Genomic DNA, 15,756 nt, shown 5'->3' with positions numbered 1-15,756 from the left:
GCTGCTGAAAAGAAGGTGTATTGGGTCTCTGTAGGGTGGAAGGTTCTATATAGGTCTGTTAGATCCATTTGGGAAATGGTGTTATTTAGGTCCTCAGCTCCCTTACTAATCCTCTGGGTGTTGGATCTGTCTCTTGGAGAGAGAGGAGTATTAAAGTCACCCACTATGATTGTGTTTGCATCTATCTTGCTCTGTAATTCTGTGAGAATTTGCTTGACATATGTCGGGCCTCTTTTGTTTGGTGAGTATACATTTATCACGGTGATGTCTTGGTTCTGGATTTTTCCTTGTATTAATATGTAGTGTCCTTCTTTGTCTTTTTGAGTGGACTTTAAAGAGAAGTCCAGCTTGTCTGAGATCAGAATGGCTACACCTGCCGTTTTGGTGGGTGCATTTGCTTGGTAGATCTTGCTCCATCCTTTCATTCGAAGCCTGTTTTTGTCCCTTGCTGTAAGGTGGGTCTCTTGTAGACAGCAGATGTCAACTTTTTGTTTGCGGATCCATTCTGCCAGTCTGCTCCTCTTGATCGGGGAGTTTAAGCCATTTATATTTAAAGAGATCAAGGATAAGGGTGTTTTTTCTCCTTCCATTTTCTTGTTGGGCTGTTTTTTCCTGTTTTTCTTTTTTTCTTCTTCTTGTCTTTAGTGAGCTGGTCTTTCTGCTGGACTTTGGCTGTTGAAGTTTCTTTCTGATTCTGTCTGTGTGTCTTTTACGATCTCTGTTGGGTGGGCTTCCCCTCTTAATATTCGCTGTAGGGCTGGTTTTTTATTCACATACTCCTTTAGCTCCTCTTTGGTGTGGAAAGATCTGGTTCTCCCTTCGAATGTGAACTCCAGTTTCGCTGGATATTTGATCCGAGGTTGTAAATTGTTATTCTGAAGTACTTGGATGGTGTTCTTCCACCCACTTCGAGCTTGGTAAGTTTGTGTGGATAAGTCGGATGTTATTCGAATCCTCTTTCCATTGAAAAAAGTTTCCTTCTTCGCTTTGGCTGAATTCAGAATTTGCTCTTTAATCTTGAGGTCTGTAGTCCTGAATATTATGTGCCTTGGGGTGGTTTTCCTGGGGTCTGGCCTGCCAGGTGTCCTATAGGCTTCGGTTACCTGGATGGGGTCCCCTGTGAGATTGGGGAAGTTTTCTGCAATAACTTTATTGAGAACATGATTAAGCCCTCTGCTCTGATATTCGGCTCCTTCTTCTATTCCAATTATGCGCAGATTATATCTCTTGTCTTTGTCCATTAGTTCCTGGATTAATCTTCCCTGAAGCTTCACCTTTTCTTGGAGTGTGGTCATTTTCTGGTTGTTGTCAGCTGCTTCATCGTCCAGGCGAGAGATTCTGGATTCCATATGGTCAACTCTTTGTGTTATGGTTTCAATTGCGGAGTTTATGGATGTCAGAGAGCTATTCATGGTTGTCATATCAGCTCTGATCGTGGAAATTTCTTCCTTTAAAGTGTTGTATTTTAAATATATTTTTTCATGCATTTCAATTCTCAGGGTGTGGAGATTTTCTTTAAAGGCGGCTTGCATTGTATCCATTTTTGCTTCCATTTCTTTAAACGAGGCTTGCATTGTATCCAGTTTTGCTTCCATTTCTTTCTTGGCTTCCTGGGTGTCCTTCCAGATTTCCGCTCTAAACTCCTGGAATTGTTTTCTGATTTCATTTCTGACGCTTTCGATCATTCCTGTTAACATGGCCTCATTTGCTTTTTTATTCTCCATCTCCTCTTCAGTCGTGCTGCTTTTTGGAGCTGGCGAGTTGGCTTGTCCTTTGATGAACTGAGTTATGTTTCTTTGTGATTTGCGCATCTGGAGCTCTGTGTAGGTCTTCCCTCCCTTCTGTGTAGGCGTGTCTACGGCAGCAGGTGCTGTCGCTGTGGCCCCGCCCACCAGTGCAGGGCACGCCTACCAGAGCAGGCGCTTTCGCTGGGGATCCGCCCTCCTGTGCACTGTGAGTCCCCTACAACAGGCACTTTAGCGGGGTCTGCCTCCCAGAGCGAGCCCTGGGTTGTTGGGTTGTGCTTGCGCCCTCCCGCGAGTCCGTTGGGGGGGGAGGCAGTATGTGTGGGGCCCGGTGGGATCGACTGACCGGGTGTGGCTTGGCACCCTCAGACCTCGCCTCCGCTGCGAGGAGGGGGAACGAGATCAGGCTCAGGTGACCCTGCTGGGCTGGTATTGCCCACCAGCGCCTGTGATTTTAGTTGTAAGAGTCCGCAAGGTCTAGGCGCCTCAGGTGGGGCTTGCCCTGCCGGCCGTCCCCGGCCCCTGTTGGGAAGGGGATGGGGCCGGTTCTGCCAGTTCAGGAACCTTTGGGGGCTTGGGGCTGTTCCGCCCTTCCCCTGCTAGACTGGCTTCCCAGCGCCTGATGGGAGCTTCCCGCCTGATTTGGGGAATCTTTGTTCCCACGGGAGTGGGGAGGGGGAGGGAGGGAGATATAGCTTCTTTGTCGGGCTTGGGTCTCCCGTTGTGGGAAGGGATTATGGGGGACTCACTGTTGCTGCTTTGTGTGTGTGTCCCACGCAGCCGTTGGCCCTTCAGGGGTTGGCGAAGTGTTGTGGTGGCTTCCCCCGTTCCCTCTTTCTGCCGCGCTGGGTTCCCTTGTCCGAATCCGGTGTGGACCCGAACTTCTCGTCGCTGCCGGTGTGTGTCTTGCTCCGCACCCTGCCTTGTGTCCGTGGGGTCTCCCGCTATATGGATTCTTCGCTTATATTCTTAAAACAAGTTCAACATGTGTAATTGTTCCCTTCATTCAACCTGACAGTATTCATCTTCATCCCCTACATTTTGGGAGTCCAACCACTCCCAACCCGCAGGTATAACCCCACACCAACAAGAGCACATTTTAGTTTACTGTGAATCATTACTTTGTGGTGTGTACTAAAATTGTACCATAGGGTTTCGCCATGGTATTTTAGATTTACATATATCATGGATTGCTCAGAGTAAGCCTCTATCTTGCTTTCTTTTTCCCTGCCCAACCCTACTGATCTACAGATTTTGAGACTGTTTATATCCTTACATGTATTTGCAATTCATTTTACAATTATTCACCCTCTTAAATTTTTCCCTCTCTGCCACACCACCTCCTAAACAGTTACATAGCCACAATCCCCTCTGGAAGAATGGCCCTGAGAAAGGGTTCTTCTACTGCCTGTGCCTGAAGCAGACACACAACCTGATTGTCTTTGCTCTAGAGGAGGGGATTGGTGAGGCAGAGGTCAGTGAGGCTCAGCTTTCCCAAAACAATGAATGGTTCATTTGGATTTTTGCTGAAAGGCTAAAGTGGAATCATGAGAAGGAGAGCTAAAGTAATGATCCCTTTGATCAAATACTATTTTGGTATGAGAGAATTTTATGTACTTTACCTGAATTAAGTAAAAATACTCAGATATTTACACTGAACAGAATACAATATGTAGTCCTCAAAATAAAAAAAAGGAGGCAGATGAGTTTTCCAGTACAGCTTATTATACCATGATTTCCTTCAGAGATACTCCTGTAAACTCTACTTAAATTTTAAAATAAAAGGTAGTTTGAAGCAGATGCCTTGACTCATGGCTGTAATTCTGACTATGCAGAAGGCTGATATCTGTGAATCACAGTTCGAAGCCAGCCTGGGCAGGAAAACACATAAGACTCTTATTTCCAATGACAAAAAGAAAAAAAAATGCTGAAAGTAGAGCTGTGTCTCAAATGGAAAAGTGTTGGCCTTGAGCAAAAAAGCTCAGGGACAGTATCTAAGGCCTGAGTTCAAGCCCCAGGACTGGCACACCCACACAAAAAAAGTTTGAACATAAACATCAACTAGGGACATGGCTTAAATGACAGTGTGCTTGCAAGGCAAGCTCCTAGAGTTCAATCTCCAGTGCGGCAGGAAAATTTAAAGCAATGCAAATATTTGAATAATTTATTCCTTTTAAAATCTCAATATTGTATAGCTAAAAGCCAAGTATGTTGGGTAAAGATGTTCAAGTGGTTTATGTATGTAGCAGTAGTCTTTTGAAGGTAAATTAGCATATGCGGAATTTATATTAGCAATATAAAAGACAAAACTGAAGATCAGAATGTCTTATTACCAAAAAGCTTTCAAAATTTCTACATATGACTAAGTAGTAGGAACTGCTTTTTCCCTGATTGAATATTAACCCATGTCAATTACACAGCAACATATGAATAAAGTGTGGTATACTCATATTATGGGATATCATTCACTTTTACTCAATACAAGTATGACACATGCTAAAACAAAGACAGACATAGCAAACCCCAAAGGCATGTACCCAAGGTCTTCAGGAATGTACTACCGAGAATAGGCAGATTCCAAGGGACAGAAAACAGAACTTTAGCTGACAAGGACTATAATATGAGAGGAAATGGGGGCAATGCTTAATAGGGTCTGAGTTTGGTTGCACAAAGCACGAATGTACTCTGTGCTACTGTTCACTTAAAGACATTACTCTGGACTTTGCTTCCTTGGATTCAGCACATTTTACGTGGTATACTTACCACTGCAGGTTCTGGAAGGTAAAAGAAATAGTCCCTCTGGACAAACACACTTATAGCCCTGGGGGTGGACCAGGGATAGAAGGCATAAGTGACTGCACGAACCCACAACACATGCTGAGTGTCTGCCTATTGAATAGAGACATTTAGAGAATATTTCAGATTTATTTATCCAAGCCACTTCAAAACTCAATACAGAAAAAGAGGTTATCATTTTTTTTGCCTTAAGAAAAGTCTGAATATACTTAAGACCTTTTGGTTATAGGTCTGGTCTTTGAATCTTGGTGGTCTTCTATTGTCTTTCATATAACTAACTATTCACCTTTCTTAGGCTAGAGCCAATAACGTTTCAACCAACAGCACCATTTCCCTTGGAGTTAAGACAGAACGACTGTCTCGCTGTATTAGTAGAAGGTTTCCTTACAGAGGAAAATTTTCAAATCCATGTAAGAACCATTATCTGAATTGAATATGAAGCAGAATTTCAAGTTCACAAACAATTTTATGACTTCTTCCTGCAGGCAGGATAGCAGACTTCCTTCAATTTTCCTTTTGTCAGTTAACGTGAGAAGGCGTAAACTAGCCCAGCCACTCTGCAAATAGCTTATTGCCCTGGGTTTTCTGTATGTCAGATCTTAAAATCTGGCTGATGCTCTAGACAGACAGAAGGCAAATAATTTGGGATGCATCTCCGAGGATTGCCTTTGTTGATTTCATCCTATTTAGACATTCCAAGTAAGTCTGGGATATCCAGATCCTAGAGTTTCCTCAAAAGAGCAAGTACCCAGGAACTGGCATAGCGCCTTAGACAGATACAGCAGTTCATAGTATTCTGATGCATCAACATTTCAAAAGTACGCCTTGTACTTACTCACAGGCTGCAGTGACTTGTGGAGGACTGAAAACGCAGACACAGGGGCATCCAACAACACCTCTCTCGCGCTTGGACTGTGAGGTGAGGTACGAAAGAGCTGTGTCTTATTTGCCCAGAAGAAAGAGTTCTCGAACACGGCTAGATCTGCTGGGGCTTTGTAGTCCAAGAAGAGCTTGGGAAAGGTGTGCCTCCCATGGCCGTCCACGCTCACTGTCTCTATGGACTGAAAGAGAGCGCGTAAGAGCCAGAGAACATTACCAATACTGGTGGTGTTAGTGTCACCTCCAACAGCTTGGACATTGATTCATATCTGTACTGGATATTGACTTGATACGGATGAATAAGAAGATTCATGGATGCTTATGCTAAAGCCAACAGACTGCATTGCTTCTTGTACAAATGTATTGGAAAAGAAGTTATTCTAACTTAGGATTCCAATGCAGACATTGTATAAAATTCTTTCTCCTTATTCTCCAATAGCCTTAGGAGGTTCGTATTCTATAATTTCAGAGAGGGCAAGACGGGGGTTCTCCAAGAGGCAACATAGCCAGACACAAATCTCAGCTAGGAAATTCCAGGCCTAGCAGCACGACTCCCAGCCTGTGATGTGACGCATCCTTGTCTTTTAGTTTGGCATTTCTAAAAACGGGATACTATGAGCTGCAATATTAAACCAACTGAAAAACTCATGGGGGGAGAGGGAACGGGGAGGGGGGAGGGGGGAATGAGGGAGGAGGTAACAAACAGTACAAGAAATGTACCCAAGGCCTAACGTATGAAACTGTAACCTCTGTGTACATCGCTTTGACAATAAATAAGGAAAAAAATAAGCACCTCTGAATTACCTAAGTAAATACTCTTTCCTTTGATGGGTGTAGTCAGCAAATCTTAAAAGATTTTTGTACCCAAGATACAACATAGCACATGGTTAGAACTACAGGGAACTTCCAATGGGATTTAATATGGAGTGTCGCAAAAGCACATGACATGTCCCAGCTGCCTGGCCCGGGAATGTGGTGCACTGACACCTTGCCCGCCCTGCCCAGAAGTGTTGTGTAGTTATGCTTCATCTTCTTCCTGCTCACCCTCAGAAGGTAGTTTAGAATCAGTGCAAGGGGCAAAGGAATGTTGTACCGTTGGCCTATGGAGTCCCACCAACCCTCAACCCACGCAGCTTTCCCCCCTCCTTTGGCCCTCATGTACCTTCTTGTTGCCACTGATCCAGTAGAGTCGGCCATTCAGGCGGTCGAGAGTCAGTCCTAAAGCTTCCTCGGCAGTCACCACTGCCAGCATCTTCCTGTCTGAGCTGTCCATTCCTGCAGCCTCAATAGTACTGGCCTCCTTCTCGCCTCCATTTACCCAATACAAGTACCTGCCACGGGGAGAGCGCGGTGTCGGAGGGTCTTGCTCACTTGCACACGTGTGCGCGTTATTCCACATAGCCACTGACCACAGTGGCCTTTCTCACAGGGCGTCAAATCGCTGCACAGCTGTTGGTGCTAAAGATGGCTGCTTCCACACTCACTGGGTTCACAAGAGTTGGGATCTGTAAAACTCAATTTTAAGAATTTGGGGGAGCAGGTGACATCTAGTTTTAAAAACTTATCTTATTTCTGGTTTAAAATGATGAGATTTTGGATATAGCCCCCCCCCCCCCAAAGAACCCCTACTTACTTCTTTTCAGGAAACACAACTAGCTGTTCCGGCACAACATCCTTTTCCAAGACTTTGACATAGCCTCTGCCATCGCTTAGGCCAGCCCCGATGACTCTGGAGATGCTGATGGCCCAGTACAACTGCCCCGTGGGCCAGTCCACAGAGATGCTGTTCACCGAGGTCAGTTCTGGGGACACAGGAGACCGCATCACATTCCCGCATTCCTTATCACAGTCTTGCCTAGCGTGGAAAGGGGAACTTGGTCCTAACTCTCCTAGGTCTTCTGATTTCAAGTTCTAAAGCGAGGGAAAGGGACCCAAAGAAGGAAGTCCTGAGATGAGTGGGAGCGCTTCCAGGGTGCGCAAGCCCCACAAAAGGAGGGAAGCGTGCAGGAGAAAAATCGAGGGGTCTGAGCATCTCCAGCTGCAGCTCAACGGCAGTTGACAGGAAAGCTGCCATGAGCTCGGCCACCGAACTGTAGCCATGGCATTTCTATGCTCCCACCATTCGGCCAAGCCCTTCCTAGGCACTGTCCAGTTTAGGTCCCCCACTCACCTACTGAGGCAAGCACTGGCTAGGATGGAAGGCAAATCAAAGGGGGTGAGAACTTGCCCAAGGTCACAGAACTATATTCCAAGACTTAATACCTTCACATCACAAGGAATGCTCTGCGACTGTTCCCGTGCAGCTAAGCTGCATCGAATTGGGGGCTTTATATTCTTGCACTAGAGGAGCGAGAGGAGATGGTCCAGATGGCCAGTGTTATAATTTGGATATGGGATGTTCTTTAAAGTTCTGTGTGTTAAAATCTTAGTCTTCAGACTGAAACACTATTAGTAGAAACCTTTAAGAGGTGAAGCCTAGTTAAATGTTTTCAGTCCTTGTTGGTCTTCCCTTGATTAGAAGGATGGGACACCAGTCTTTTCTTCCTTCTCTTTACTTCCTGGCTACCATGGAGTGACAAGCTTCCTCCACCAAATACTCTCACTATGATTTGCATATCTCATCACAAGCCCTCAGTTAATAGGGCCACCGACTGTGGACTGAAACCACCAGAAGTGGTAAGCACTTTTTCTTTCCCTTTTCTTTCAAGTGGATGATTTTAGGGATTTTTGTACCACTAACAGGAAGATGGTGAACACATATAGCTTTAAGCAGCTAAGATTCTTAACCTGGATAGAGGGGAACAGAGTTTGGCTTACCAAACACATTTAAAACTTCATCTACCCAGAAGTACATGCTTCTTTCAAGGTCATATGTGACAGAACAAGGCCTTGATTTGACAGGTATCAGAGTCTCATAGATGCCTGTCTTTTGATCCAGAATACCAAGCTCTTGCTCTGATGCAATAAGAATTTTAACATCATCATCTGCAACAGAAGGGAACAGTGACGTGTTAGCATGAATCTTTCTTCCACATCTTTCCTGTTAATTAAAGATATTACCCTATTTCCCATGTCCAGATCTACTTCTCCCAAACATCGACACTAAGCACATTCATAGGACATCATTTAAAGACACTTATTACAACTGACATCTTGAACAGTGAATATTATAATGACCACTTCTTTATGGAAAGAATAGGGTGACCTCTAGTACCAATGGCATGTGTCACTGTCCTCTGTAATTATGGCTAAGAATCAGCAGAAGGTAGGCTTTGCTTAATTAACTTACCTATAACTCGACAGTCAGTGCCATTATAAAGCCAGTAACCTTGAATACAGTCACAGGAGTAAGAGCCTGGTGTATTGTGACAGAGTTGGCCTCACGGACTATATACCGTAGAGCACTTGTCTACATCTGATGACAGAGAGGTGTAAGTCAGAGATAACTTAAGAACAACGTCTTCAGTATTATAGTTATAGTTGTCTTTTGTTTTTGCTTCTTTTGTTTTTTGCCAGTCCTGGGGCTTGGACTCAGGGCCTGAGCACTGTCCCTGGTTTCTTTTTGCTCAAGGCTAGCACTCTGCCACTTGAGCCATAGCACTACTTCTGGCTTTTTCTATATCTGTGGTGCTGAGGAATCGAACCCAGGGCTTCATGTATATGAGGCAAGCACTCTAGGCCATATTCTCAGCCCACTATTATAGTTCTTTTGAGCCATTTATATGCTTTCTGAACAGGTAGTATGTGGAAATGATAGTGTCAGGAGCTGGAATAGTATATATTTATTTATTTGTAGTTATAGTTATGGTTATGGTTATGGTTAAATAGTGAATATAAGGTAACAAACTTTATTATAGGCACACATGATATTTAGCTAGTACAAAATACTGATATGTGTTATCCTAGCAAGATTCCTGTGAGGTAGCCTTTGCCAAGCCAGCCAGAAATTGTTTCAGAATGACAGTGGTAGTTCTGGAGTTCACTGGGTTCCATGGAATAACTCACCTAAGATGATGGAAAAGGTATAAAGCTCGTAGGTATAGTTAGTTGAACTTAATAAGGTGCAATTGATTCTCAAAGCCTGATCATAGAGACTCTTTACATTGTGAGGTACCAAACTATTTTTTACCATTAAGGAAAATGGTTCCTGAAGAATTTATTTTGGAAAATGTTTTTCCCTCCAGAGTACAAGATACCAAAGGAGAATAATACCCTCCCATTCTAGAAAAATAACCCGTGTAGAGTTACTGCCAGCTCAGTGGCCAACAAGTCCTAGCATGGCTTAGAAAACCAAGCATGGGCTTCAGGATCCTGGAGCAGGGGATGCACAAAACCTACATCTATCTGAGTAAAATCACCAGCTCTAGATAAAGAAGCAGTGAAGTGAGTGGAATAGATCAAGTTATTGATTTTGTTTAGAGAAATTAAGTTTAGATATTAAGATTCATTAAAATTTAGTTAAAACGAATAAACTTTAGATAGGCTCATAGAAACTTATGAACATAAAAACGATTGTAAATTTAATGCTGCTTAGTAAATCTGTCTTCCTCTTATAGTCCTCTCAGGTGGCTAGGGTTACAGGTGGAACAAGGAAGATAGAAGGCATTACCAAGTAGGGCTAATCCTTGAGGCTCAGTGGTAGAGGTGATCTCCCCTTTAGGTTGGGGCATCAGGACAATAGACCCTTTGTCCTGCCCATCATAATTTCATCTAAAATACCACCCTGGACTTTTTTTTGTACACAAGTGCAACAGGGCAGAACTGAAACCTTTTCTAATTATTACTGACTGATAGAGATAGGTGAAATTTTTTTATCATTTATATTGACAGCCAAATGCAACTTAAGGGCGGTGAAAGTTGGAGGTCAGCTAGCCGGGATAGTTGGACATTCTGCAGACTCTAACTTTAAACATTTACTCCATGGACCTCAGGGATGAAATAACAAGTCTATTCATTCTGGGACAGAAACCCTTTAAGCCCTGTGAAAGGAGGATACAAAATCTGACATATTCTCAGTAGGCGATAGTTGACCTAAAATTGCCACAAGAGGATGAAAGTCAGCATTGACAGGATTTGGTGGGAGTCTTAAATGGCATAGCCTCTATGGAGAATTGTTTCACGATAACTCAAAAAAAAAAAGTCATTCTGCTTTTGAAATATACCCAGTGAATTGAAACTAGGGATTTAAACAGGTACTTGTATACCAATGCTCATATCGGTATTATTCAAAATAGCCCAAGGGCAGAAACAACCCAAATGCTTCACCCATAGATAAATAGGTAAGATATAGTCTATATACGCAACAGAATTGTATTCAGGTTTTAAAAAGGAATTCTTGACACAGCCTAAAGATAGGCTTTGTGACATAAACCAGACACAGAGGGACGAACGTTGTATGATTCTACTTAATATGAACTTAGAGGTCACAAAATCACAAAAGGCAAAAAAGCAGTCGAGGTTACCGGAGGACAAGGGAGAAAGGAGTGAAGACTTACCATGCTGTGGAAAGACAGTCTCTACTGGCAACAATGGAAAAGTCTAGAAATACACAGTGAGGATGGTTACACAACACTATGAACATACGTGAGGCTAACGAATGATGAACATAAACACGGCTACACGGGGTCGGATCCATGTTGCCACAGTAAAAGATATCTGTGAGGAGTGGGGACCGGGGGGCTCTGACCTCCACAGCTCTGCCTGTCGCACTGCAGCTGCCACCCCGCGGGGCAGGAGCAGCGGACTCCCCAGGATGTGTCACTGCAGGGCCCCTTGCAGCCCCTGTTCACCAGCGCACAGCTTCTGCCTGCCGGAGACAAGGCAACTGAGCCACCGTGGAGAAGTGGCACAAGGCAACTGAGCGCTGTGGAGAAGCAGCACAAGGCAACTGAGCGCCGTGGAGAAGCAGCACAAGGCAATGGAGCACCGTGGAGAAGCGGCGTCTGAACCCTACGGGCTCCTCAGCTAGGTGGGAAACAGGCGACTTGGTTATGCAGCAGCTTTGGCCCAGCCCTGTGGCCTGAGGAGACTGTGAAGGGAATGATAGGAGTTCCAGCAGCCACATTTGGGCCTAGCTTTTCAGGCCAACATCTTAGACAATCTCAAGTACTAGTGTCTTTATTATTCTCCTGCAATGACTGAGTCACCTCAGGAAATGAGATACTGATTTCTACATCCAACTGGATTTTCTATGGAGGACTCAAAACATATCACCTGTCCCGTTGTTGATGCTTTTTGTACCTTTTACTTGTGTTCCTTTGATAACAAAACTTCTTTGGCAACTTTTGTTTTCTTTTTTGCCAGTCCTGGGGCTTGAACTCAGGGCTTGAGCACTGTCCTTGGCTTCTTTTTACTCAAGGCTAGCGCTCTACAACGTGAGCCACAATGACATTTCTGGCTTTTTCTATAAATATGTGGTGCTGAGAAATCGAACTCAGGGCTTCATGTATACTAGGCAAGCACTCTACCGCTAAGCCACATTCCCAGCCCTGTCTTTGGCAACTTTTAACAGCACTAAAGAGGTTCCACCAAAAACATGTGAGGGAAGATTTGGTGGGAGGAAACAGATGACAAAATGAAGAGGAAAGATGCCCGCTCTCCCCTTCCCCCTCCAAACCAACAAGAGATTCTACAAAATGAGAATGGCACTCAAAGTTTTACAGTTTAGATACTGATTTCCCCTCAAAAGTCTAAAGCCAAGTGCTAAAACTTGTAACCTGTAAGGGAACCCATTCTTGGAAGATAGTAGACTAAAGTATGAATCTTGGTGTGAGTACGCTATGGAGGAACAGCCTCTATGATAACCGAGGCCTTGGCCGCTCAGTCCTACTTTCTCACCACCAGCTAAGCCACTGGTTTCTTACCACATGAAATGGGCTCATCCGTGCCATCTGTACAGTCTGCTTCTCCATTGCACATCAGAGATTCTGGGATGCACTTGTTATCACACCCAACGGTGTCTGCTGGACAGGAAGCTGTGTGGGGAGTTACGCATTCCTTCGTTAGTGCTGTGGGGAGGACAAAAACAGACAACTTTCTCAATGAGTAAAGTGTTCATATTTCTATAACCCAGGGGCATTCTAAGTAGGAACGAGAGTTTCATCCTTTCCAAGCTATGTATTGAGGAAGTAGGCCTTTAGGTTTGTTAACAAAGATGTTAAAATACCCGGGTCTGTATTGAAACAGTTGATGGATCTAGAATTAAATAGTTGTAACTGGGATGGTGTGTATAACTTGTCTTCTAAAAGCATTCTCTTAAGAAACCGGACTTTGCTTCATTGTAAAAATGTTGGAATCTGAATGCATCAGTTATTACCAAGTTAACTCTAGGATAGATCGGGTGGGATTGTGGTTTATGAAGTGAGAAGAGCCAGTACAATGAGCATGCGGCGTCTAGGAGAGAGACGCAGGGTTCAGCGAGCTCTCGGGAGTGTTCCTCCTAGAAGGAGGCATTTCCCCCTTCTGTAATCACTGCATGAGATTACAGGTCATCTGCCATTGGGCTTCCTCACAAACAGGCACTTAGGTGTCTTAAGATCGTCTGTACCGGGACCTTTTCCATGCAACATTGAGAGCATTCAGTGCCAGCGTTTCACTTCAAGCACGGCGGTACAGTTCCATGGATACCCTCATGCTAGCTATTGCTAGGCTGCATCCCGCATTTAGCTATAGGAGGGAAGTCTTAGTCTTAGGAATGAACGTGCATGTTGTATAAAGCAGCCCCTGCAGCCCAATCTGCTTTTGAGAACCAGAGAGGAAGCCGGACTCACCACAGGCCTCCTCATCAGAAGAGTCCCCACACTGGTCGATGCCGTCGCATTTCCAGTCGTCTGGGACACACACCTTGTTCTGACACTGCCACTGGCCCTGCAGGCAATGGCTCTGGGGACCGTGAGCTTTGTCAGGCTCATCTTCTAGTCCTGGCAGACGTCACAAAGTTCTCAGGCATCCAGACACAGAGGCTCCCTGGGACATCGGACCTTGGTGTGCAGACATGCTGTAGATCTCTCTGCAAGGCAGGAAAAGGGGGCTGGGTGAGGCGGAGGTGGACCACGAACTGCCCTCCCCACATGGAGGACAGTGTGCTCATGGACTCAGTCTACAGAAAAGCAAGAATTAAATGAGATGCAAGCCACTAGGGACGTGGTCTCAATGTTGTCTACTAACATTCCACTCCAAAGATGTGTTCGAGAGTGCGTAAGCACGGCTGGGAATGTGGCTTAGTGGTAGAGTGCTCGCCCTGCAAGCGTGAAGCCCTGGGTTCGATTCCTCAGCACCACATATACACAGAAAAATCTGGAAGTGGCGCTGTGGCTCAAGTGGTAGAGTGCTAGCCTTGAACAAAAAGAAGCCAGGGACAGTGCTCAGGCCCTGAGTCCAAGGCCCAGGACTGGCCAAAAATATATATAAAAAATAATAATAATGAATGAATAAGGCAAAGTAATCACTTACTTTGCATCAGTTTGGAGCAAAAGAAATGAAAAGAAGTGAAGGTAAAACTCTCTCATAAAACCCGAGCTAGCATAACCTCTGGCCTCGACGTGCATGGTATACGGCTGTCTGATGGACTCCTCGCTTCATAAGACAGTGTGGATGCTGACAAATGCTGACGATCTATGAGGCGGCAGTGGGGCAGAGGGCCAGAGGAGCAGAGGGCTGAGGGGCAGGGGGCAGAGGGGCTGAGGGGCAGAGGGGCAGAGGGGCAGAGAGGCAGAGGGGCAGGGGGCAGAGGGCAGAGGGGCAGAGGGCTGAGGGGCAGAGGTCTGAGGGGCAGAGGGGCAGAGGGCTGAGGGGCAGAGGGGCAGAGGGCTTAGGGGCAGAGGGGCAGAGGGGCCTGCAACTAATGCAGCGGGCCTCGTCTGAGCCATCCCCGCAGTCCTAGGTGCTGTCAAAGAGCTACCCAATGAAAATGTACTTGCCGTCGTCACACTGCCAGGCCTGGGGGTGGCCCCCGCATGCCTCTCCTGAAGAACAGAGGGGGTGGGTTCACAACAGGGTGCCAGAGACCAAGCTTCCCACCTGCTCCATCTACCACAGTAGCAGCAGGTCACCTGACCACTCAGGACTCGAACTACGTGGCTGGCATTACAGAAGAATATAATGTTATTAAATTTAGTGTATTTTAAATAATTTCAAGCCCCCATAGTTCCCACTATGTTGGCCGTTGCTGTTCTGTAGTTTTTATCTATAATTGTGTGTTCTCTGTGTTTGTGTGTGCGTGTGTGCACATGCAGGTGTGCACGCACAATGCCAGTAGTGAACCTTGAGCATTGAAAGTGGAACAAGTTGATTGTGTGCAAAAGCAATTCCGTGTGCCAGGGTTGGCAACAGTTTTCTGTTCTTTGGACTAGTCTAGTTTGAACAATAGTTCTACCAGTGATTGAGCCTCCATTGAAGACCTTGTTAGGATAATGGCGACTAACATAAAGACACGACCCTGGCCGACCTGCTGACAGCTCACAACAACCCATTTGTTAAACGTGAAATCAGAAGTATTGCATAGTCCAAATTACTCAAATGTTTGGAATAGTTGCATTAATAAGATATCTTGGTGTTGAGACCCAAATATAAACACAAAATTCATAGATATTTCATCTACACCAACACCATATCTAAAGATAATTTTGACATGGTTTTAACTGCTTCTGCATCTTGCCTGTAACCCATCACCAAGGCCGGGATGTAGAATTTTCCATTTGTGGTATCATGTCGGTGCTTACAAACTTTGGGCTTTAGAGCAGTTCTGATTTTCCCATTAGCAATGCTCAGGTCTACTTCCCATCGGGGCCAGATTCCTGGGACAGTCTTGTTTTTGTTTTAAGTTATCGTCTTTCAGTAGCTGTACCAAGGAGTCCCATTTAATAGAGTGGTTTATGGATACGGTGTGTCTTGATCAGTGTCACCCACGGTCTGGAATCGTGCTTACCACACTGCTCGTCAGTCCCGTCCGGGCACTCCTGCTGGCCATTGCAGAGCCAGGCCACGGGAAGGCATTTCTCTCCGCAGGCAGCTTGCCTTGTCCGTTTACACTCCACTCTGCTGTAGAGAGCTGCGAGCAGCTGCGCCCTGAAATGGCGCCGGCTTCTGCCCTCCGCCCTCCCGACGGCGAGTGCTCTCTGTGATAAACAATGCCTAATATGGTTAAAGCTTGGACTCTGGCTTGCTTCCGCGTACCTGGACCTATCGGTAATCCCCACGTAGCTTACCGGGATTGGCTACCCAGTTTGCACTTAAGGCCAAGCGGGAAGCCCCCGGGAGAGAGAGAAGATTTTACAAGGTCCTGAATAAACTGCTGAGAGAAGAATCCGGTGTTGTGTCTTCCTTGCTGGCCGAGGTG

General features: G+C 45.4%; 1 pseudogene; it reads right to left on the bottom strand.

Annotated features, from left to right (window-relative positions):
- The window catches only part of LOC125366983, a 39,271-nt pseudogene extending 23,790 nt beyond the window's left edge, over positions 1-15,481 (bottom strand).
- Positions 15,482-15,756: the final 275 nt, after the last annotated feature.

This window comes from Perognathus longimembris, chromosome 18 (assembly GCF_023159225.1).
Source record: "Perognathus longimembris pacificus isolate PPM17 chromosome 18, ASM2315922v1, whole genome shotgun sequence".
Lineage (NCBI taxonomy): Eukaryota > Metazoa > Chordata > Mammalia > Rodentia > Heteromyidae > Perognathus > Perognathus longimembris.
The sequence above is the reverse complement of the archived record's forward strand: the minus strand, read 5'-3'. Positions and strand labels throughout refer to the sequence as shown.